A 25,526-nucleotide genomic window follows, 5' to 3' on the forward strand; every position below is an offset into this window, starting at 1 on the left:
ACTTCCTATTGGTACCAAGATGATAAAGTTGCCATCCACATTCAACTTCCAAAAGAACAAGAACTTCCTTCTTGTTCTCTTTTCTTTCTTTTTCCCCTTATTTAAAAAAAAAAGAAAAGAAAAGAATATCTGCTCTAAAATGATTCAATGGGGCTACTCTAATAGTCTTATTCTGTTACTCTAATAGAATCTAACCTAGACTATTCCCAGATGTGGCGATAGTTTACATGTCAAAAAATACCATTCCTTGGGAGGTAAGGTGATAAGGTAACAGTTTTGCTGTCCTAAAACCTCAAAGCTGGAGGATGCCTGAGAGACATTCTAGTCTCTAGCCTCCCTCATTTTACACAGACCACACAGGGATCTAGTTGATATCTTCTCATCAACAGAATCCCATCTTCAGAATCCTCATTCAGTGATTTCTGCCACTAGAGTTTCATTGTTGGCTTGAGTAATTAGTGTTGGGTAGTGATTATGGAAGAGACTGCTGGTTGCCAACCAACATCCATTCTTCCTTTGTTACTTAATAACAGAACACCAGTATTATTTAGAGCAGCAATGTGCCCAGATAAAATGTTGTAATTTTTATTACATGTAACTAAGTTTTGTCCAATTATATACAAGCAGAAATATTTGGGAGGACTTCCAAGAGGTCTCTTCAAGGGGAGATGTTTTAGCTGGGAATTGAGATTTCTTGTCCTCCACTCCACTTCCTTCTTTCTGCTGCCTGGAAATCAGGCTTGGTGGCTGGAGCTCTTGTAGCTACCTTGAACCATGTGGTGATCTTGATTAATGTAACAAGCTAGAATAGTGGAGGAAAATTATAGAAGCAGCCTAGGTTCTTAATTGAAGACTATGGGACTGCAATACCAGCCCTGTATGGCTTATTAAGATTCTTTCCCTTCAAGTGAGAAATGAGTTTCTTTCACCTGAACTATTATTACTGGGTTGACCAAAAAGTTTGTTCATTTTTTTTCCCCTAAGATGTCTCTAATAGTGCTTAGTTGTCTTTAACTTCATTCAAAACAATTTTGTTTGATTGTATTGTGACAGCTGTCATATCAGCGTGCATTTTAAAAAACTTATCAAAATAGGTGAACTTTTGTGTAGCCATTTTAATATTGAAGATGGAAGAAAAAAGCAACATTTTCAGCATATTATGCTTTATTATTTCAAGAAAGGTAAAAACACAACTGAAACACATAAAAAGATACACACAGTGTATGAAGAAGGTGCTGTGACTGATCGAGTGTGTCAAAAGTGGTTGCGAAGTTTCGTGCTGGAGATTTCTCGCTGGACAGTGCTCCACGGTTGGGTAGACCAGTTGAAATTGATAGCAATCAAATTGAGACATTAAGTGAGAACAGTCAACTTTATACCATGCGGGAGAAAGCCGACATACTGAAAATATCCAAATCAAGCACTGAAAATCATTTGCACCAGGTCGGTTATGTTCATAGCTTTGATGTTTGGGTTCCACATAAGTTAAGTGAAAATACCCTCATCGCCATATTTCCGCACGCAATTCTCTACTGAAACGTAACAAAAATATTCCGTTTTTAAAACAAATTGTGATGAGTGATGAAAAGTGGATACTGTACAATAATATGGAATGGAAGAAATCATGGGGCAAGTGAAATGAACCACACCAAAGGCTGGTCTTCATCCAAAGAAGGTGATGCTGTGTATATGGTGGGATTAGAAGGGAGTCCTCTATTATCAGCTCCTCCTGGAAAACCAAATGACTAATTCCAACAAGTACTGCTCCCAATTAGACCAACTGAAAGCAGCACTAGATGAAAAGCATCCGGAATTAGTCAACAGAAAATGCATAATCTTCCATCAGGATAACACAAGACCGCATGTTTTTTTGGTGACCAGGCAAAAACTGTGGCTGGGAAGCTCTGATTCGTCCACTGTATTCACCAGACATTGCACCTTAGGATTTCCATTTATTTCGGTCTTTACAAAATTCTCTTAATTGAAAAGATTTTGGTTCCCTGGAAGACTGTAAAAGGCACCTGGAACAGTCCTTTCTTCAAAAAGATAAAAAGTTTTGGGAACATGGAATTATGAAGTTGCCTGAAAAAGGGCAGAAGGTAGTGGAACAAAAGGGTGAATATGTTGTTCAATAAAGTTCTTGGTGAAAATGAAAAATGTGTCTTTTATTTTTACCTAAAAACTGAAGGAACTTTTTGGCCAACCCAGTATTTTGATTTTCCTCCCATATATAGTTGAATCAATTTCTCTAAAGTTTCAAATGAATGATGCTAAGAGAAGTGGAATTCCCTTAGGTTAGGGAGGCTTTTTTTTTTTTTTTTTTTTTTTTTTGTGGTACGCGGGCCTCTCACTGTTGTGGCCTCTCCCCTTGCGGAGCACAGGCTCTGGACGCGCAGGCCCAGCGGCCATGGCTCACGGGCCCAGCCGCTCCGCGGCATGTGGGATCTTCCTGGACCGGGGCACGAACCCGGTCGGCGGGCGGACCCTCAACCACTGCGCCACCAGGGAAACCCTAGGGAGGCATTTTAATAAACACTGGCCTAATCCCAGGAACTCCCAAAGAAACTGATAATACTGGAAGAGTTGCTTGATATCTCTATATTTTGCTTTTCTTACTTGAAAAATAGAGGCAATGATAATAGCCCTCTTACTTCTTCATACTGTGATAATGTGGTAGTTCTTGAAAAAGTATAAAATACTATTTATATGCAATATGTTTCCCATTAATAATATTCTCTTGATCTAAAGCAAGGTTTCTTAACTGAAAGTCTGTGAATTCCTTGATATTTTATGAAAAACTGTAATTGTGGATACATTTTTTTTTCCTAGGGAGAAAGTCCTTTAAATCCTCAGCAGAATCTAGAACTCAGAGACAGTGTCCAAAATAGGAAGATGATATTTATCTAGAGAAAAGCCCTTTCTATTGTAGAGCAGTTACAAAATATTATTTGAAAGCCTACCTTCAACATCATAATCATCATTTAGTAACCATCTCTGAATGGCTAAAATTGACAGTCCTTCAATTTCTCATTTCTAACACCACTTCCTCCCCAAAGCATTTTTTAAAGTGTCAAGTAGGAAATAATCTTTCCCTTTTCTAGATTCCCATTGGACTTTCATAAATAACTCTCTTAAAAAGCATATCTATGGGTTTTATACTTCTCTATCCTGAACAGCAAGTATTAAGTCTAGACCTGTATTAAATCCCTAGCCACTTAATCCTATGACTTATCATATGCTTGTTAGATGAATAAATTTTTCAGAACATTTGCTTATTTTAGTGGTATATACAGTACATTTTTATAAAGGCCTGGTCTAAAATATAGGAAACTTCAGCCTCAAAAGTAATTTAATAGGAAGGGCTTCAAATTGGATCCAGAGTTCAGCCACTGGAACATGGCCCAGAAAGGGAGCAGATGGTGATCCGCAGTGCATGGCTGCAGTGCACATCTTGTCACTTGGTCTGCGGTCCCTTACTATGTACATGACAATAGGAGTTAGATCTGTGCTTGGGTTTGCTCAGAGAAGTTAGGTTTAAAAAGATACAAAAGACTTTCTACCTAGGAGATACCATTTGTTACCATACTATACTTTCTGTGTAGTAGGTATAAAACAAAGGAAAGTTAATCAATTTTTTCCTTTTGACACAAACTCAACTTTTTCATGCCATCTGAAAATATATTGGCACTACAAAATTGTACCAGTAAGAAAGCCATTTATGCTTGATGACATCTGAAATTTTGGTTAAATTATACTTGGTTGCTTTTAATCAGCTCATTTAATTTTTCTTGGGTTATTAGACATTCTAGGAAAAACCCTGTTTGGGGACTTTAGGAGGCTTAAGAATAATTCTCTTCTTTACTTATAAAGTTCAGAATTAATTGAGAAACATACTTAGCAGTCAGACTGATAGAAATAAAAATAAACCTTTATTACTGATAAAGTTAAAAACATGGCATAGATCTGTTGACAAGTAGAGTACTAATAATTTACCCCTGAATTAAACAGATTTATTCACCCAGTTACATGCACACCTGGACTGCTTTAGTGTCCTGGCCCCCTTCTCAAAGGGGCAGGCTCTGTGCTGTGTGGTCAGACAGAACAGAAAACACCATTTCTGAAGGTAGGGCCAAAGTAAGAATAGAGGAGGAAACTGATAAACTTATGTTCTGATTCTTCTAATCTCATGGGCAAAGTCCAGGAGTGTTACTCTACCATTGCCCATCCAAATGGGAACTTGTTCCTGGGTACTAAGTGTTCCCTCTTCTTACATATTGTATTTCATAGCGTTCCTCTGATACTGTTTTATGTCATCATTTTCTTCTCACCAGTTGTAGAAAAACTTCTATGAACACTCATCCCTGATTAAATCACATGTAAAATCCTTAGCTTGACACACGTGATCCCTGTGAACTGGCCTCAGAGCATCTGAAATCTGTACCCTGCAGTTTGCATTCCCCTAACATTTCACTTTCCAAATGACTTAGCTCATTAGCTTGTCTTTGGAAAATCGAGAATTTGGTACATTTCATATCTGCTGTCGGTGATTCTGCCATTGACACATGCAGTGAACACTTTAATGCCCTTTGTCCGTGAGTGTACACAGGTAGAAACCTAAGCCGTTTTAGTAAGAAGGGATTTGGGAGATGGAGTGGGGTTATTTTCACAAGACCCAGGTAAAGTTAGGCCAGCACTGTGGAATATAAAAATTTCACATATTTTCTATTAATGTTGCTTTTTAGTGATTACTTCTTTAATATTTTTCTGATATTTCCTACTCTGATGAATAACAAAGAGCCAAAATTTGTATTCTCTATCTTAGGACTCTTTTTTTTTTAATTTTTGCAGAGTTCTTAAAAGAATCTCTAATTATTTAATTTAATTACTGATTGCTTATCTGCTGTCTCCCTCCCCAGAGATAATAACTCTGTAATTGTTGCTGTCCATTTGTGTTGCTAAATGTGGCTAAAACCAGCTCACTGATTTGCACCCAATAGATAATAAGGATGAGTTGAATGAATCATTTCACTTACTCGTTTATTTACTTGTTCTCTCTTCCTCTCTCTATCCCACAAATAACCACTTGTCCTTTGAATTAGAAACAGACAAAATAATTTTAAATGCCCCACTGGAATATAGTAAGGCAATGTTAGGAAAAATTATTTAGATCGTGAGGTACTAATAAGTAACCAGTTAACTGAATATTTCCATCTTATTTCTATTTTTATTTTTATTTTTATATATGTTATCACAAATACATGTGAATACTTATACATGGAATTTGATAGGTGCTTAGTAAAATAAATACTGATTGCATTTTTGGCAATAAAGTTTCAGTTTTATGCCTCTTCTGTTCCTGTCACATATTACAGCTCATTCTCTAGCCCCCAGAGATGCTTTCTTGCACAGTTTCGGGAAGTAATTCACATCATATCCTATGTGAATGACACCTAGAGATGTGTGACCTGACATCCCAGCCAGCTCTCAGGGCTCATAGGCCCTCAGTTGTCAGCTTAACCTTGCTACTCTGTCTTGGCATTGTTTTGTTTCTTTTCCTCTCAGGCTCTGCTATACACATGTGCATACATGTAATTTTGGTGTATTTCTTTTATCCTTTTAACCAGCATTTTTATGACTCTTTAAAGGAGGTGTTTTAGCCCACCATGTTTCTAGAACTTGTCCTTCATTTTGCAGATGAAAAAAGAACTTCCCAGAAAAGTCAACTTACTTACCTGAGTATACTTGACTACTAAACAACCAAGATAGAACGCTGGTGTCCGAATCTGATGTGAAAGCTCTTTCATAAAATTTAATGACTATGCTTTTATTATTATTACTCCTGTCATTTTAATACCCATGACTGAATTGTCAAATGATATAAGAACCTGATGAAAACCATATTGTTGCATGGCTTTGTAACTGCCACGCATGTTAAAAAAAGCATTAATTCTTTAAACATTTACAGAGCTACACCACTGAGCTAGATGCTGGGTTAACAAAATTGAACAGGACGTCATAGCTCTTTTGAGGAGGTCATATTCTAGTAGACAAAATAGTTGTATCACCAGATAATTACAGAGCAGTGTGCCTGAAGATCATGTGAGCGCAAAGACGACAGTGATACTGTCCTAGGGGGTGGGGGAGGAGGAAGAATGGGTTCAGAAATGCTTCATCCTGAAATAGTTCTTTTTAGATTCATGAATGTATTGGATAGAGGGATAAATAGATGGATAGTTACGTGATGAAGATAGTTACTATCATTATCACCGTTATATAGAAAGTCAGGCACAGAGAAGTTAAGTAAGTTGTTCAAGCTCACACAGTTAGTAAGTGGAGTATCTAGGCTACCAGGCTGTCTGACTCCAGAGTGTTCACCCTTGCACTTTGATAGTTAGAACTACCTCTAAAAGACTAGAAGTACTTCCTGATGAAGGGGTTTCGGGTAGAGTAGCATTATAGACAAAGAGAGAATATATTTGCATGGAGGGGAAAAGTAGCGTGAACTTTTTAAGGAAGGAAGAGGAAAAAAATCCTAGTTGATGAATGGAATAGAGAGCACAAATCATTGAGGGAGGCGGTCATTAGAGTGGGGACCAGGTATGAATTGGTTGTGTTTAGGTTTGACCAGGGAGTTGATAGGGTCCTTTGAAGCATTTTAAAGAGGAGGATAATGTTTAGATTTCTGTTTTGGAAAGGGCACGCTGACATCACTGTGGAGAACGGATTTCAACCAGGGCTTTTCATTTTTTATTCATTTTCAGGTGAAAAATGCTACAGCAAAACAGAGTGGTTTAGAGATCAATAAATGGCACAATTTAAAATGTCTGAAAGGAACTCTTTGGCTCCTAAATATAGAGTGCATTCTGCAGAAGCTGAAAGTGACCCTAATCTGATAAGTGTAGTATTTTTAGCGTTTATAGATATGAAGGGGGATGTCTCATTATTCAACTTAAGACATCACTAAGAAGAGCGATATCCAGATTTATCTGGACGATTTCCCTCTTGCCCTCAAAAAAATGGTTAATTTTATATTTTTCTTCCCACCTTTATATGTTCTGGAGCTGGTAATACATTTTCATGAAGAGCTTGATGTGTTATCATTGGCCTCCGTTTCTGAGAAAACTTGCAGAAATTTCCTGATGGCATCCATTAGCACCACTTCGATGTTGTGTGAGAGGGTAGAGTGAGTAGGTTGGGATCCTTTAAGAAAATAAATTGACACATTATTGAGGTCAAAGAATCCAGGTATTTTCTAACCATGGTTGTGAAAATTAAGTCAAGGTTCATCAATGTGTGCCACAATGAGCAGGTGAAAGCTGTTTGAGAAAATGACATATATGAAGTATTCTCCAAATATTACTAGTTACAAAAGTAAAATGATACTTTTACATTTATAACAGAGAAATCTGGAGATCAAACTTAATACCACCAGTAACAGTATAAATTGACAATACGTACCTCCCAACACAGTGCACCGAGAACTCAGTGTCACCTAACCAGAGAGTATGTAGTAAGTGATAGTTTTTTATCAGTGTTACGCTCCTTGGATTCCTTACTCTCATTGTGGTTATATAGGTGAAAGTCATTGTTCTTTGGAAAAACATTGTTTGGTGAACTATTGTATTATACACGTTAAATATTTTACAGTTTTATGTGTCAATGATACCTCAGTAATACTGAAAAAAAATTTTGGCGAATTCTTAAAGTGACTTAAGGGTAAAGTGTTAGGACGTCTGCTACTTTCAAATGGTTCAGGAAAAAATGAATATAACAGAGAGAAGGAAGAAGGAAAGGAGAGAGAAAAGCGATTAAAAACAGAAAGCAGTCATCAAAATGTTTACATTAGTTCTAGTCAAAAATATAAGGGTATTGAATGTACCATTCTTTCAACTTTCCTCTAAGTTTGAGATAACTCAAAAAAAAAATTGGGGCAGATGGAAGTCCAGATGATCAAGTTGAAAATAGTGCTCTATAATCTTATCTAAAATTATTACATTTTGTATGTTATTTTAGATCAACGCTACCCACCAATTTTGAGGTTTAATACATTTGCTTTATTTTGTATCAGCCTGTTTTAAAATTTCAAACTTTAGAACCATTGGTTTACTGTAGGCAAACACAGTTAAGAACATTTTCTGTTATGAACATGATTGGAAAAGGAAAAAAAATGTCAACAGTGAAAAATAAAAGTTCTACCTAATAAAGTTTAAAAAAAATATGCCAGGGCCTCCCTGGTGGCGCAAGTGGTTGAGAGTCCGCCTGCCGATGCAGGGGATACGGGTTCGTGCCCCGGTCTGGGGGGATCCCATATGCCGCGGAGCGGCTGGGCCCGTGAGCCATGGCCGCTGAGCCTGCGCGTCCGGAGCCTGCGCGTCCGGAGCCTGTGCTCCGCAACGGGGGAGGCCACAGCAGTGAGAGGCCCGCATACCGCAAAAAAAAAAAAAAAAAAAAAAAAAAAAAAAAAAATGCCATTTATGAGCTATGAGCCCTTGGACAACTTACTCATATCTCTGGTTCTCAGTGTCTTCATCTATGAAACGGGAATAGTAAAAACACCTAACTCATAGGGTTGCGGTGAAGATTCAGTTAATCCATGTAAAGTGCATAGTGGTTTCTGACACATAATAAGCTCTCAAAATAATGATGGGCCGTGGCAGAGTAAAACTGTGTCTCTGGACAAAAGTCTTCCTCCTGTTGTACTGTTCACTGCTCAGAATAAATCTGTAATATCCCCCACCCCATAAAATTACATACTGTTTTAAAATTGCAGAGTCTCAAATAATCACCTAGCATAAGAACAGAGGTATACTTTAAAGATACATATGATTATGTGGCTATATCATATAGATTACATAAACTTTAGATTCCTAGAATAAAAGGTTGCTTTCCCTACATTTGTCGTTTGCTAGTAGTGTTTCTACATCATATAGATACAGAGGATAGAAGGGTATGAATTTAAAAAGAAGTTTCCCTGAAAACAGCTTTTAAAATTTCTAGAGAGAATCTCGAACTCTCTCTTAATCTTTGATTTACATGTGTTCTAAAATTGTCTACTCCTCTGTATCTGGGAATCAGTCCATTTTGGAAAAAAAACTTTAACCCATTTTCTCAAAGCAGGTAGGAAGGAAAGCAGGCGTCTTATTCTCCTTTTCTTTGATCCATAAAATATAAGAATAGTTTTAGCCCATTCTAATCAGGCACTCACTTTTTTCCTAAAGTAACATTGGTAATCTTACCAAGTACAGAACTTTTTGGATTTTGCTCTGTTTCTGCCAGTCTCCATACTATGGGTACCTTTTTCTCATCTTGTTCCAGCTGCAGCAGATCTAAGGGGAAACAGTTTCCCTTTAAGAAACAAAGGTGAGCTGTGACTCATCTCATGTAAAAGCCACAACAAGGCTTTTTGCAGTTGATGGAAGGGATGCCAAAGAATAAAATGAAAAGTTCCTGCCGTCTACCTAGCGCCTACCCTCCCTGGAGCCGACAGAAGAGCTCAGCACTAGAGCTGGAGTCATTAGTGATAAAGCTGTTTATAAATAATAATAATCTTAGTGGATGATGAGAAATGCAGTAAACTTTTTCTGAGCCAGACGGGATGATGTAGGGGATACCATATAAATGCATGAAGTTTGTAAGGAAAGCAGATGCTGAGAGATTTGATTTCTCTCCCCCATAATTTAAGTGGACAATGAATTTAGTAGGTGCTTAATAAGTTGTTGTTGAATGAGTAAGCAAAAGAGGTCTTACAACTGAGTTCCTAAGGAAGGTCCATGAATTGAAGCATATTTGAGGCATGTTTAATCCCAACTCTGTATTAAAAGTCTATCTATTTCAGGAGTGAAATCACATTCCTGAAATGGGAACATACAAAAGGATACCCATCTGTTTAGGGGGAATCGCAGAGATAGAAAGAAAAAAATATGTGTGGAATTACACGGCCGTCCACTTGCCATAGACTTGTGTTCATTGGTTTCCATGGTCGGGGTGCAAGAGAGAGTAATAGAGCTGGATTGAGATTCATTTTTCTCAGTTCTCTTTGGTTTTGTGAGAAGCAGGAGGAGGGAGCCGAGGGCCATATTGGGTGCTTGTGCTGACTTGACTTTTTCACTGCGTCATGCCACTAGCCATTTGTTCTAAGGCCCACGTTTGTTTGCACTAATAGACTTGGAATTACAGTATTTTCTCAGCTTTTGGACTAGCTTCTTGTACTGAATATTGTAATTTTTGTGAAAGCATACTGGAAAGTCTAAAGTAACGTTCAAGGCAAAACAGTCCATTTGCTACTGCAGCTATATTTAGAGCAACACCATTTAAACTTGGTCAGTTTTTCATCTTAGCTCTGAATTCTTAAGAATTCTAACTATGAGGACTCCATCAAGATTCCTTTGGGTCAGGGTTTCTCAGATGTGGGACAGATCATTTTGAGGGAGGGGATGTCCGGTGCATTGCAGGCTGTTTAGCAGTATCTCTGTCCACTAGATGCCACTTACCCCCCTCCCCTGAGTTGTGACAATCAAAAACTAGTCTTTTAAAACTTCCCGTTTTTGTTGGAAGAAAAATCAGAATCTTCTGAGGAAAAGAATTTTTGTTCTCAGGTGGTAAGAAAATCAGTATGTGTTCTTTGGCCAGTGTAATGAGGATAAATCAGTTCTACCCCTAAAAGTAAATGAGCAATACCACTTGCAAAACCATTTGTCTACACTTTGTCTCTCTTCCTCTCTCTCTTTCCTTGTCTTTCTCCACACACACGTATGCACACACACATACACACACACATAAACACATAGGCCCATGCATGCACACCTTAAATTAACTGACATTATTTGCTAACGATGGCTCCAAACTTCTGAGTGGTTGGTGGTAGATAAATATTGAGGCATACTGCATTTCAATCTAGCTTATAGGTCAATTTGATGTCATTGTGATGTAATTTTCAAAATGGGCTATTTTCTCTACAGCTTGTTTTAATTTTGTGACCCTGGTCTCAGTGGATTACTGTTACAGCAGTCTGATTACTTCCTGGAAAATGAATATGGCTACACACTTTCTCGTGTGGATCCATACTTGGGGCTTGTTTCTTGATTAATTTCTTACTGGCTCCATCACTTTCAGTTAGAAAAGGAAGTCCAGTCAAGCTGCTTAGATTGTCATTCCAGTGGGTGCCCTGGGGCAGTGATTTCTGAACTGTCCATTCCTTTGAAAATTTGTTCTCAGCTGGAGAAATGTCAGTTGTCTCAGCTTTTGGCTCTGACTTTTAGTGAGAGAGGCAAGGAATAGGAAGTATGAATACTTTCTAGAAGAAGCAATGAGCACTTATGTGCACATCACGTGAGTTACTGCTGAAGATTCCAAAGCATTAAAAAATATTAAGCCTCAACCTGTTGGGAAATTACTGCCATAACTGTCATTTTTCCCCTAGATTTGCTGAAGCTCAGAACTGTATTTAACTTGCTGAATCTTGTGTTGTGGCCAGAAAAAGACCTCAGGGGCCCCATTTCCCAGGTCCTTATTAGCCTTGACAAGAGTGTTGTTAAAAATGTAGGTTGTTGGGCTTCCCTGGTGGCGCAGTGGTTGAGAGTCCGGCTGCCGATGCAGGGGACACAGGTTCGTGCCCTGCTCCGGGAAGATCCCACATGCCGTGGAGCGGCTGGGCCCGTGAGCCATGGCCGCTGAGCCTGCGCGTCTGGAGCCTGTGCTCCGCAACGGGAGAGGCCACAACAGTGAGAGGCCCGCGTACCACAAAAAAAAAAAAAAAAAAAAAAAATGTAGGTTGTTGACAATTCCAAAGAGATGCACTTTCTTGGAGTTTCCACATAAAGTCTAAAACAATCACTGTATATTTTTGGCTTCCAAAATACATTCTGGGGTAATATATCAGGCCCTACTGTATTTATGAAGACAGTCTCTTTTGTTTGCAGTTACTAATCATTTTGGTCATTTACTCCCTCTCTTTGCAATATTTATTTTGCCATTAATGTTGGCTTTGACCTTAAAAAAAAAAAAAAAAAAACCAGACATTTTCCAGATTTAGGCTTTTGTTATAAACCATATTTTAAATGGTATGTCTTGGGGAGTAATGTATGAAGAATTGATGGAAGTTAGAGATTTTTAGTTAGTAATTATCACCTACCATTAGAAACAAGTGTAAATCACATGATGTCAAAGTGAATCTATCACATACCATAATCAAAGATGAATCAAAGTAATTACCAGGCAAAGAGAGATTGAATACAACTTAAAACCAATTAAACTATTTATTTTGACTATACCACTGAATAAACAGTTTGTATTTTAATTTGCTCCTGTTTTCATTTGCTGCAGCAATACGTTTGCTAATATAACTGAGACGCACAATTGCTATTTAATTAACCTGTTTTTGTCAGCACCTCACATGAGTCGTGTGAAGTAGATGTGCTAAAGTTTCAATAATAATGAGCCAGATAAAAATAACAAACATGAAATTTGTGCCAGTCATTTTACGTTACACCAATTTGCAAGAATACCCCAAGAAATTTTTTTTAAATGGGTTACTTTAAAGAAATTGGATTGAAAATAGTTGCAAAAACAAATGTATTGAACCAACACAAAATTACTCAAAAGTCTGGTGAATTTTTTTAAGTTTAATTATACTGTTTCATCATCCCTCACTTTGTATATTGTCACTATTAACTATTGATAGTAAGTCTACTTGAGGCCTTGTATCTAGTTTGGAATGAGTTGGTAATGGACACAGAAAGATCTGGTAGCATGCATCTTTTGCAAAATCTTGTGTCCTTTGGGTGAGTTATTTTTCTAGTTATTCAGTAAAGCATCAGGAAAATGTGGGTCCATTTTTCTGTGATTCCCTGAGACCAGTATCAAAACCCTAGGACAGTTTGGATTGTCTTGACCTTGATGATACAAATTTTCCCACAAAAGATGGCGTGACTGACAATGTGAAGAGAAACCCTATCTTTCTTTACTTTGGATAGTAGGAGTGTAAGAAAGTAAGCCGGAATAATCCCATTTAAATATAAAAAGACTCTTTCCTCACAAATCAAAGTATCTGGTGATTGACACCATGAAGACAAAACATTTTGACCAGACTTTTGGCTCTTCATCCAGATGTTTTGCTCTCAGGCAGAAATAGTGTGTGTAGAAATAGCCAAAACCATCTTCTGGCTGGCCTTTTTTTTTCCTTTTACACATTTATAATTTACTCACATAGATCATGCTGCCTCTAGTTCTCTAAAACAGCTGCGTATTAGCCAATTTCTCATGGGACCCTCAAAGGTAACAGAGACCTCCCAATTGAGGACAGTTTAAAAAAAAAAAAGCATACATTTATTTCATTCCCGTTCCTCAGGTCGCTGCTATGAAGTATAAACACTATTCTATAGGAGATCCACTTTCTAGTTCTTAGAACAATAGTAGACTGTCTTATCTGCAAGAGTCCTCAGAGATCTAGACCAAGGCCCCATTGTATAGATAAGAAAAACAAGGCTCAGAGAGGTGCAGTCATATTGTAGGTCATATGATTTTTGTAGCAAGATGAACATAAGAACGGTTTTTCTCTCCTCCTAATATCTGCCCTGTCTTTATCACACAGGCCTATTAATTATAAGCAGCTTTTTGTGTGTGTTGGAACTTTAAATTATCACATGGGTGCCTTAATCACAGCCTTTGATGAGTGACACGAGATGTCTCCTTTCTCTGAAATGGAAAGTTTTACATCTCTAACCCACACTTGCTTAACTAAGGTCAAGTTTACATAAGCAAATATCTTCAAGGGCTGGCAGGTAGCGTATATGAGCAAAAGCAGGAGTTGGCACAGGTTTGGTAAAGTGCAGAACACATGTTCTGTTTAAAAATGTTCACATTCAAATTCTAAAATCTCTCTCTTGCCGAACCAAGCATGTCCACAGGCTACTAGTTTGCAACTCCTGACTGTATCACCATGCAGGCAGAGTAAAGAAGAGCGTTATTCCAGTTACACAAGCGGAATCAACATTGCCAGTTCCTTTTTGAATACTTGGTGTCCTGAGTTCCATGCCAAACCCTCTGCTTTGAATGCCCTGGACTTCTAGGACTCAAGAAGAAACATACATTTGGAGACATAAAATGCCCCCAGAGAGACTATCTTGAGTCTAACCAGTCTCCCCAAAGTCTAGATCTGCAAAGAATGTATGCACACGTGTCCCATATAATCCAGAGGGGCAATGCTGCAGCCTGTAAGCTTCCTGGGAGCCGCAAGTAACACTAACAGACAAACCAAATCACAGGGCAAACCCACCATATATACCGAACAACCCGTGTAATTATATTCTATAGTTGAGGAATTACATAAATTGTCCATTGGGAAGGAAGCCTTAAACTGTACCCCCCACCCTTGAAATCTGTAAACAGCTGTGCGAGTCTCTGCATATCTTTGAAAGGTTGAACACATTTGATCGGGGAACCAAGTTGATTTCCTAATCAGGTTGATGTGAGCAGAGCCAGTTAGAGATGTGTGTGATTCTCCCAGTGTGCGTCTTTGATTCATGCGCTAATTATGTCGATCCTTTGGGGAACACAGCCACAAAGCTGGGTCCTCCTTGATTAATGCTGGCGGAGAGCCATGCAGTGCACAGCGGAGAGCAGTTCAGCATCTCTAGTCCCAGATGAGAATATGGTCCCATTATCTCCCAGCTGCCTAAGCAATCCATAAGGGCCTGTTCTGCGTGGATGATCAGTGTAGTGGAAGCAGGGACTTGCTGAGAGCTGAAATCTCTGTTTAATTCACTGTAACATGTAAAGCGAAACTGGGACATTTTACTTTGCAGTCTGTAAGTACCAGGTTTTTCTCTCCCCCTCTTCCTCCCTGCAGCTCCATGTGAATGTGACTTTGCAAGCTGCATTTGATTTTCTGTTCCATCGCTCTTTATTGAATCAAGCTGGTGAGACAGTGTAATCTGTTTGGAGCTTGCTGTTTCTGTCAGATCTCTTTTATAATTGATTCATACAAGGAAATAAGAGACCTTTTAGAACGCTTTTATAGAAGTTAAAAATTATTGGCTTTGTTTGAAATTTGGAAGCATACATGCATTGTCTGTGGTGCTCAGGATGGCTAGAGCATATATTTATCTTCTGTATCTCTGGCCATTGCGAGAAAAATGTAAGTAGAAGTAATGCGTATATGTAAAGAGATCATCTTACTTGCATTTCTGTATAAAAGATGCTTGTGTCAGTGTTTCCAGAATTTATTTAAGATAGTTTATTTTGTGGCTCTCTCCTGCTACTAAGAAATGCAGAAACAGGAAAGTTTCTCTTGTTTTTCAGTTGCATGCTATTTAGAAACTTTGCCGGGGGTGGGGGTAACTATTAGGAATATTTGCAAATATAAAGTATATGTGTCTTTTTTCATTCTAAGGGATGGTATTGAAAAATAAGAGTCTATGTTTAGCCCATTTTTGCTTTTGAATGCACTACTTTTTATGGAGATGTGAAATTTAAAAAAGCAAAAATTATCAGTTCAGCTCTGGGTTCATTTATCTTTCATATGTCTCCAAATGCAACCTATCAAATTAGTATGCAAGATGAATTCATCATAAAAATGATATTAGAAATTAATATTGTTAACAATGTTTGCATGGTGTCTTTCAAATGATCAATGGCTTAGTGAAATTAAAGATCATTATCACTGTGGAAAAGGATATACAGATTTTTGGTCTGGGTTTCCCCTAACCTAAATATAAACCACACTTTTCTTCCTGGATTGAAAGTAGAATAATTGAGCTGCTGTAAGAATAGAATTTGAATATAAGAGGCTTTAACCACTTGAACCAATGGCCAGAGCTGAGGTGGACCAAAGTGAACTTCGAATCATTCCTATCTGCAAAGGGCAATCAAAGTGCCCTCATTGAGCTTGAGTCCGTGGAGCCGGAGGATCCCGCAGTTTCCGGAGTGGAAATACAATTTTTCTGAATAGGCAGTAAGTTTCAAAGCAGAGAGAAACCACAGGCTGTGAAGTATCACAGTGTCTCACTGGTGAGGACAGAGGATGTTCTCATTAGATTTTGTTGAGGGAAATGATGCAAGGGGGAGAAGACTCAAAATAGATGGCTGTGTACATGAGCACAGGCATTTTCAGAGCTTGAGGTTTGGAGGGGAAAAGTTAACAAACCAATAAAGAGCACTTAACATCTGGCAAGATGAAGCAAAAGGAGAATGGCCGTGGTACCTCTGGGTAGCCAACAGTCCCAGGGCTGTCCTTGAGGAGAATTCTGTTCTCTGGATAAAAGTAAGTGTGTTTAAGGGTCTGAAATATGGAAATCTGAAATTATGGCAAGTGGATTTGATGGTTAGTTACATTTCCCCTAAGCAAAAGATTGGCCTTATGCTTTCTTCCCAAACTGAGCTGACTTGTGTGAGTGATGGTTACTGAGGAAGTCTCAGCTATGTTTTAAATAATAGTTTGTGTTTTTCTAACTAGTGCAAGTATGTGATCTCACAGAGGTGTGATCTTATTTAAAATGATGTAAGGAACAGAAATAGAAGTAGTTAAGGTCCAGTGATTTTTGTACAATCGTTTGTTTTGTGTCTAAATAATTTAGTACGTGCTGTTTTCTTTTGAATTTCAATTTTGTGTGTGACTCCTGAATTCTTCTATATATATGTGTGTGTATATATACACATATATATGTATGTGTGTGTGTGTGTGTGTATGTATATATTTAGCAGGAACTTTTGCCCTTTGTAGAGAGGTATTCTTCTGAAGTAGTTAAGTTTGACTTCTTTCTTTCCATTCAAACATTTAGAAACATCAATGCCTGTGATGTTAAATTTTGTTGTTTTTTTTTTTTTTGCGGCTGGTCACCTCAAAGCTACAAGAGGTATTTGCAAGATTTATAGTGTGCTCCTATTATTTAGAAATATTTTAACTATTTAATAAAAATTGGGACACTGTATCCTCAGTTATGCTTAATCTGTAGAAAAGGGGATTGGATGCTTCAGGGGTTAGTTTAGGGTCTGGTCATTTGACAGATGGGGAGGCCAGATGGGTGTTACATATACCTTGTAATAGGGGCTTTTAAACTCATGGTGATTTGATGGCCTTCAAAATAAATTTTAACTGCTATAAAAGATAATAAAAGTCTTGCATTTTGTATGTAAAAAGGGTTTATCTCTCTATGCATTTGCAAGCGTGAGTACAAATCCACCAAACGAGCCCTGTAGATAATTTCCAGGCTGTTCCCAGTTCAGGGCTCCCTCAGCATCCAGAAGCTGCTAGAGTTGAACAAAGTAAAGAATGCTGTGAGAAGGGGCACAGCAAGAGAGAAGAGCCCCCTGGCAGCTGTGCTTTGGGCCCTTGGCTCACTGTCATGTCTGTCCCAGAGCTGCTGGGCTAAGCACAGAGGGAACTTCACAGCATCCTCAGCAGCATTTGTCAGCAGGTCCTTTTTACATACAGACTGCACCCTATCCTTGCTTAATGGGTTGCACCCGCAAATATGAGGTGAAGCCGGAAGGTCTGTAAACTCTTTCCACGAGACGTTCAACAGTCAATATGGTTGAATAGAAAAAGCATGACTTTAATAACCTAAAAAATTGGGGGATGATTTTAAATGTTAGTAAACCTCGACTCTGCAATATCAGTGTCTGCTCCTTAGGTTTTCACCTGGCCCAGCAGACACTTAAGGTAACCTCTTTTCAGCTGCTGTGCAAGCTCTAAAAAGGCACTCCGCCTCTCTGTGCATCAGTATCCCCTGTAAAATGGTATGATTTCTAAGATACTCTCTAGGTTAGGAAAATCCATGATCTCATGACACCTCATCCTAGCCTCTCACTCACTCCTGATAGCCCTTCAAATTGCCTCGGGACTGGGCAAAATGTGATATAATTGTCATCCAAAACAAATTGGATTCTTGTTTTTCTTTCTTCCTCCTTTTCTTCCCTTCCCCTCCCTCCCTTCCTCCCTCTATCCTTTCCTTCCTTCCTTCCTTCTTTTTTCTGTTTCCACTCCCTGTCTTTCTACCCTGTCCCTGGTTCCCTTTTTTCCTGCCTCCCTCCTCTGTTTTTTCATTAGTGACTTATTCTAAAGTCAAACAGAAACAAGGTTAGGATCGCCTGTTCTTTTGCGTAAGTTGTTTGTTTGTCACCTTTTCTTATGAGAGGTCATTGAGGTATAATTGATACACTGATACATTGCTCTGTTGTGTATTATGTTTACTTAGTCCTAGGCAGGTGTGTGCAGAAGGCACACTGAAAGTTATGGGTGTGTATATATGTGTGTGTAGATTTCCCATGTTAATTTTTAAAGTAAGAGAATAATTTATCTTATATTCTAAATTGAAGGTGACTAAGCAGGATTCATCCTAATGTATTCAGCTGACAACATTTAATTTAAAAATAAAACAAAAACAAAATTTCACAAATGAGAATCCACTTCAGTTTTGCAGGATATTAAAGAGCTTGATTTTTAAAAAGGGAAAAAATGTTCACCAAAGGATTTTATTTTTCCATGAAAAATGACAGTCTTGTTAAATGGTATGGAAAATAAAAAGCCATAAATGATTTTAGTATGAAATATATACCTGACAGCATAATCATGCAGGCAACTTTGTAGCATCCAAGAGCGTTAAAAGAAAAAAACTTCATGGAAGATTTTCTTCATTCTATGTTTATTGTACTCTCAGAACTGTTCATTACGAGATAAGACTGTCAGTTAAAATCGACAAATGATGAAGTTACTGAACCATCACTAATGATTCTGGGGCTTTTTGATGTACTCAGACCCAATTGTGAGTAAATTTTGTTTGATCATCTTCACTACAAGTACTGGAAGAAGCTAAATTAATTTCAGAATTGATATTTGTAATACAAGGATGACAGTGTTTTTTGTTTCTTTCACTTAAATGAAATGAGCATACACATTGACTGAATAGCTGGAATGGCACAAAATAATTGCAGGCTAATATTCTACTTAACACTTGACAACATTTATATGTATATATCTTAACATCCAGTGAGTACTTATGAGATGGATTTTAAGTGACCATTCTATGACATCAATAGCTTGGGTGGGCTTTGCTGCTTATTCCAGAAAAGGGTAGTGTTAGGACAGCTTTTAAATATAAGTTGGAATATTAATTTTTCTCTCAAGTTTTACTATTAGGAGATCTCTGTCTATGTGGCTTATTTTGAATATTAATGTTATTCCTTATTGAACTCATAGACTGTATTTGATGTGATCATGCAGAGTATAAAATTAATTTTCAAAATCTCAAAAAATTGGGTAGATATCCTGACTTTTTAGGTGGCGGGCCCTGTAGTAAGTAGAATCAGTAACATGGAATAATTCCTCGGCTTTATAGTTGTGCATCCTTCCATGACCAAAATGATTTTGTACTATTTCTGTGCAAAAACTATTACGGTGACAGATATGTCTGATAATTTGTGGCTCTCAAATCCCTGATTATAAAGTTACCAGGCAGCTTCAAGGGCACTACTTTTGGTTTTAAACCAGTGGATCTGATGACTTGAGACGTTCAATTCAGTATCACTTAGTTAATAGCTCCAGTGGTTTATCAGACTGTTTTATTGTATAGTTAAAAAAGTAAAGTTGTAAATCAGTCTCAGATGTGGCAGTAGGTTTTGTTCATGGTTTCCTGTCTTTGCTTATATTCCAGCGTAGGAATGAGAGTCTTTCTGCATATCAGCATGAAATTTCTCTGTTGTTTCTAGGAAGGACCAGTATGATTTAGTATTGAACGGAGCATATCAGAAGGAGCTGCAAGGGAATAAAGTATTTCTTTGGTTAGATATAAAATGCAAAGCAACAGATTCTGAGGCTATGACGGAATTTAGAGAAGCTGACTGTGCCATGCATTCGGCACAGGGGACTCGAGGAGGGAGATTGAAGGCTTGCCAGAAGGAAACCCTGTATCAAGGGGTAGAAATTTGAGTGCTCTGCAAAAACAAACAAACAAACATTGTAAATAAGGAAGCAGAGGAAAGAGGGTATTGTGATGAGTGAGTGAAAAAGCACCAAGTGTCAGGGCACTGGGACTAATTCCAAATTAATTGGCATAGGTATTGCTAAGTTACTGTGCAAATGATTAAGAAATTTAAATCAGTGAGGAGACACAGACAAAAAGGAATGCCTTTGGCTCTTAACTGCCCAAACAAGTTTTAAAAATAGAATTATCGAAAATGGAGTGTGTACTGTGGCATCAGTGTGAATTGTCTTACTTAGTGAGGACTTCTGGAATAGCGTATATAGGTATCATGTTTCATGTGGTAAGTATTCATAAACATTGTGTAGCTGTCCATACAGGTTGCTAGTGAATTGTCTTGATTCTCCTATCAATGTTTGTGTTTCTTATCTCCCCCCCACACACACCCGCTCACCATTTATGTGTATGACCTTAAAGAATACCAGGAGAGGTGACCAGGAAGTTTTAGGAGTTTGATTTTATTAAATCACTTCAACTGCTCACAAGTAAGTTTAACGTTCTTATTGTGGGGCGTGATGCGCCATGATATGGAAGGACTTCTTGAAATCATTTCACCTCACTTTTACTCTACTAAGCATCGTATCCAGAGTAAAATGTTTAGATCTCTGGAGCAGTCAGATAAATGCCCTTTTCTACCGGACAGGAGCCTCTAAATGAGTCACGTCACTAATTATACACAGTCATTTGCAAGAACTTTGCCTCGTGCTGCTTAGAATTCTGTGTGTTTGTGCACCTTTCAGGTTGGTAGGCATGATGCTCGACCCCGGGTGGGGAAACAAGCACCATCTCCCAGAAGAGAACAAATCATGTGTTCAAACATGGTCTCTGACATCTTTATGATGTGTGTGTTAACTGTGAATCTGGTAATTTAAGGTGTGTGACTCTTCCTCCCATCCAGCTGTCTGGCTGTGTGCTGAGAGCAAAGAAAAGCAGCACATTTAGACTGACACAGTCCTTCCCTGGAGTCCCCCTTCTACCTCTCCCTGCAGGAATCCACCAGGGTATTCAGTTGATTGCTGTCGTTAACCTCTCCTGTAGTGTTATATTTCTTGTTGAAAGTACCTTTTGTGGCATGCGAGTACCTCTAAGAGATGTGAAAGCTTTAAAAATGACTTTACTTTTAAACATTCTTACCTAAATTATTAGGAGAAAAACAGTTTCTCAGCTAAGTGGTGTGTGTGCATGTGTGTGTGTATGTCTGTGTGTGTCTCTGTGTGTGTGTGTGTATATACAACAAAGCTAAAATCTGCAAATTTCTGATGTTCATCAAGGGGTATGGCTGAATGATACATTGGTTACAGTGGTATTTTTTTCCAAATTAATTTCATAACACGTGAGTAATATTCAAGATATTCATGTAAAATGATAGACTAAAATATTTCCCTTGGGAAACATTCTTGAGTTTGTATTTGAAGGTATTCAATATCAAAATTATCTGAAAGATAGAGTTAGGAACCTGTTTGAAAGTCTGGCTAAGACTCTGATAATTTCTCTAAAATATCCATTTTAGTAAACTTTGGGCTCCCCATGGCAGTTTTTCCAGAGTGTGAAGCAAATACTGCTGATGGAATGTCTGATGACTTTAAGATATAGATAGAGGGCCTCCCTGGTGGCGCAGTGGTTGAGAGTCCGCCTGCCGATGCAGGGGATACGGGTTCGTGCCCCGGTCTGGGAGGATCCCATATGCCGCGGAGCGGCTGGGCCCGTGAGCCATGGCCGCTGGGCCTGCGCGTCCGGAGCCTGTGCTCCGCAGCGGGAGAGGCCACAACAGTGAGAGGCCCGCATACCGCAAAAAGAAAAAAAAAAAAAAAAAAAGAGATATAGATAGATACTTTTAATGGATATGTTAAAAGAAAAAAATATGTAACTAGGAAATAAAATATATTATTTTACAGATATAATTGCTTAGGGCAAGGCTACATTGATAAAACTGTTTTTCTAAAAGTATTTTTGATTAACAATTTTAGAAGGCATTCTCGTATGTAGCAGAACTTGTAATGGGGACATGCAGGTGACCCTGTCATAGGTCAAGAATGGTCACCCTAGCAAATGGGGAAACAGTGACAAGAAACCATGGAATGTTAAGTCTGGAAATGTTCTATAGATTGTCTTCTTTGATTCTCTTCTATTAGGGCTAGGGGCTTATCTAAACTAGTAAGCAGTGTGACTAGGAATAGAGCGTAGAATTTCCAGAACACCATGGTGCTCTTTCTCTGGCAAGAGAGTAACCCTTGAATTGCTCTCTAGATTCTATGATCATGCCGTAATAGTAGAAAGCTACTGAGAGCCAGAAAGCCCAAAGAAAGGGCCTGTTGATACCAGGCTGAAAACATAAATGAGTGAGGTAGACCAGATGTCAGAAAATAGAGCATCCACAGGGTTGGCTGAGGATAGTGCATAAGCATCCTTCTTCAGTGCCATGTAAGATTGTGTGCTCAGTGTTGCTACACGTCACCCATGTTAAATACCTCTATTTATTTTTTCAGTGTTTCAAAGCTAGAGACAGCTTTCAAATCTATACTTGTAATTTACATCCTCTAGTATAAGTTATTCTATGCACTTTTAGAAAGGAATTTAAGAGGAGACTAGAACAAAATGTGTTAGGATTCCTACAAAGCTTCTTTAGATCCTAATATGTCTCCAGATTGTCAATTTATAGGGGTCAGATTTAAGAACTCATTATTTTACAGGCATAAGTATGGTGTTAATCACACAGAATTCAATAAATAAGTAGATCTAATATACCTGTTATTCAGTTTGATAGACTACAATTACAGTGACTGGTTTTACTAACGTGTAATTTTTGTATTTAAATTTGGCACTAACGTTGCCAAACATGATTTACACTACTGTTGAAAGGGATACGTTGATGATTATTTCCTTTTTAAAAAAAAAAAAAATAAGGGCTTCCCTGGTGGCGCAGTGGTTGAGAGTCTGCCTGCCAATGCAGGGGACACGAGTTCGTGCCCCGGTCTGGGAAGATCCCATATGCCGCGGAGCGGCTGGGCCCGTGAGCCATGGGCAGGAGCCTGTGCTCCGTAACGGGAGAGACCACAACAGTGAGAGGCCCGCATACCGCAAAAAAAAAAAAAAAAACTTTGCACAGACACAGAGCACGTATCTAATCAGGCAGGTAGAGGAAACCTGCAGATGCTTCTGTCACATCTGCATTATGTGAGATTAGACACGTCACATCACATTAGAAAAGATGGTCTAATTTTCACTTGTTTTTCCCCTCAAGGACACAGCCTATATGCTATGTAGTTTTACAACAGACGTTTTGCAGGTTGTATCTGCTAAAGGAACACAATGCTTTGATGTTTAGGCATTCACATTTTTCTTGCTTACCGTGCAGCTGACAGAATCAGCAGGTGGGCCCATCTTCATGATTGCCAGCCTAGTTCATTCATTCATTCATTTTAAAATTATCTACTATTTACCTCATTCTGCTCTAGGGTGTAGGGATACGGCGATGAATAAAACACACAGAAAGTCGCTGTCCTTATCAAAGTGTGCCCATTCTCACTGGGCAAAACCTGTCAAGAAGAGGGAAGGAGAGGTTCTGTACGCTATGCTGGAGACCTTGGTGGCTTTTCTTTGCATCTCCACTGCCTCCTTTTGCTGTTTTGGCTCATTTCTCCAGCTAAGAGTACTTCTGTGGTATTTAAATTGATCCTATACAGGCCATATGAAGTAAAGGAACAAAACAATTTTCTGGATGTTTTTGTGAACTCAGAATTATGTTGGCCTAAAATAGCTGAATCACTGAAGCAGACTTCTTGTTTGTACGTTTGTTTGAGAGTAGCTTTTTGTAATTAGGCACCCAAGTTACCAAGGCAGACCTTCCCCTCTTTTCACTTCTGTGAATAAAGCTGGACTTCTATCTACCCAACAAGTCACTTATTTCTTAGATGTTTCCTTTCCACCCACCTTAAATGATGGAGTTGATCTAATTGACTAATTTGAAACCTATTTATAACTATATTTATACCATTGGTATGGGTACAGCCATCCCTCCCTGAGACATGGTCTTAAGCAGAGTTGAATTGATATGTAAGGAAACATTTTGAGCTTTTTGGAACAAGATGTTTTTATAACTGCAAAGTGCTGTTAGTATTAAAGATGATAATTAGGAAGTAAATATTATGCCAACTAAGTGAAAAGGGGCTCTTAGTGCACTATTTCATTTCAGTGTATAAAATGAAAATAGGTACTAGAATATATAGTGCCTGTCTGCCTTATCGATTCTTTCCCCAAGGCTACTGACTTTTCTCCCCCTTTTAACTTCCCTTTGGTAACCTGGGAGCTTACCAAAGTTTTGAAGTAGCCAGTTAGAGGGATTTACTGAGGAGATGACAGCTTTGTCTTTTTTTCTGAGGGCTGAACACTCTTCAGTGATTAATTGTGTGGACATCTGATGTCTTTTTTTTTTTTTTTTTTTCCAGAGGCACAGAAGTAGTAGTGCTTCAATCACCACAGAACGTTGTCTCTGAGCTTTGGTACAGTGGTCCTGACCTCGTGTGATCCTAGGAAGTGATGAACGGGATGATTCTTAATGGTAAGAGCCTAAAGGCTCAATGGCTTTCCAAATCTGCTTCCTTAATTAAATACAGAGCACTCAAGGGTTTATTTTTACCATCACCAGGCAGGCAGATCCTCTGCAGACATCATTGAATTGGGTATGCATGTGGCCTGCCTAAGCAGTTGTTATATACATGAAATACGTCACTGGCCAGTTCAAAGCACATTACATTACCTGCCAGCACAATACAAGCCCCTTCCTTTTCAACATCTAGAAACACCACCTTCTTAGGCAAAGTCACATTTGCGTAAGCATCAACCTCAAACTGCCTCAGCATCAAACTGATGTAGTATTTTAAAGATCTGTAGTCAGTATTAACAAGCTTGTTTCATTTTCCATAGAGACTCTTAACAAATGATGTAGTCTTAGATATCAATTGATTTAGAATATCTCTTAACCTGCCCTCAATATTAAGGCTTTAGCATAGCTGTCACATGAGAAATCTGATGTTTTGAACTTTTAGTTAATTTAACAATAGGGTATGTATTTTGTTGCATTACATTTCTTTTCTCATGTCAATATTACTTAATAGCTGTAACTAGTAAGAAATTAATTGTTTCCATGGCCCGAGAATCCAAACATTGAATAGTGAAACGAGTGGGAAAATAGCATGGACAGTGCTTTTCAGACATTAAAGTATGAAAATGCAGATTCTGATTCAGCAGGATTGGAGTGAGGCTTGAAATCTGAATTTATAAGTAGCTCCCAAATGATGCCAGTGTTGGGAGGGTCTGCACTGCATTTGAATAATAAGAGTAAAGACCAGTTTGAACTCCTCCTTCCACCCACACTGGATTTTATAACTAAGGAATTCTTTCTTGGGCATCCTTTTATCACTGTATTGTTATTTGAAATCAGAAAAGAAAATGTATTAGATCAACAAGTTTATCAACCTGTCAAGTTAAAAGTTTTTGCCTCATTTTATGTTACACTGCTTTATGCCCTAAATCTTTGCCTTCCGTCCTAAATTG

The 25,526-nt window shown here is 38.3% G+C and overlaps 1 protein-coding gene across 7 annotated transcripts in view; it reads left to right on the plus strand.

The window, feature by feature from the left end:
* The first annotated feature begins 14,651 nt into the window (after window positions 1-14,651).
* CNTN4 (contactin 4) overlaps window positions 14,652-25,526 on the plus strand; it is a 566,629-nt gene continuing 555,754 nt past the window's right edge. The window contains exons 1-2 of one of the 7 annotated variants that reach the window (XM_060110875.1): window positions 14,652-14,804; window positions 24,419-24,531. The gene's annotated coding sequence lies outside the window, so the exon portion shown is untranslated. Of the gene's footprint in view, window positions 14,805-15,026; window positions 15,134-16,002; window positions 16,259-24,418; window positions 24,532-25,526 lie in introns of those variants that run through there. The other 6 variants (XM_060110876.1, XM_060110879.1, XM_060110873.1 and 3 more) reach the window with 6 other exon arrangements.

Source organism: Mesoplodon densirostris, chromosome 10, assembly GCF_025265405.1.
Source record: "Mesoplodon densirostris isolate mMesDen1 chromosome 10, mMesDen1 primary haplotype, whole genome shotgun sequence".
NCBI lineage: Eukaryota > Metazoa > Chordata > Mammalia > Artiodactyla > Ziphiidae > Mesoplodon > Mesoplodon densirostris.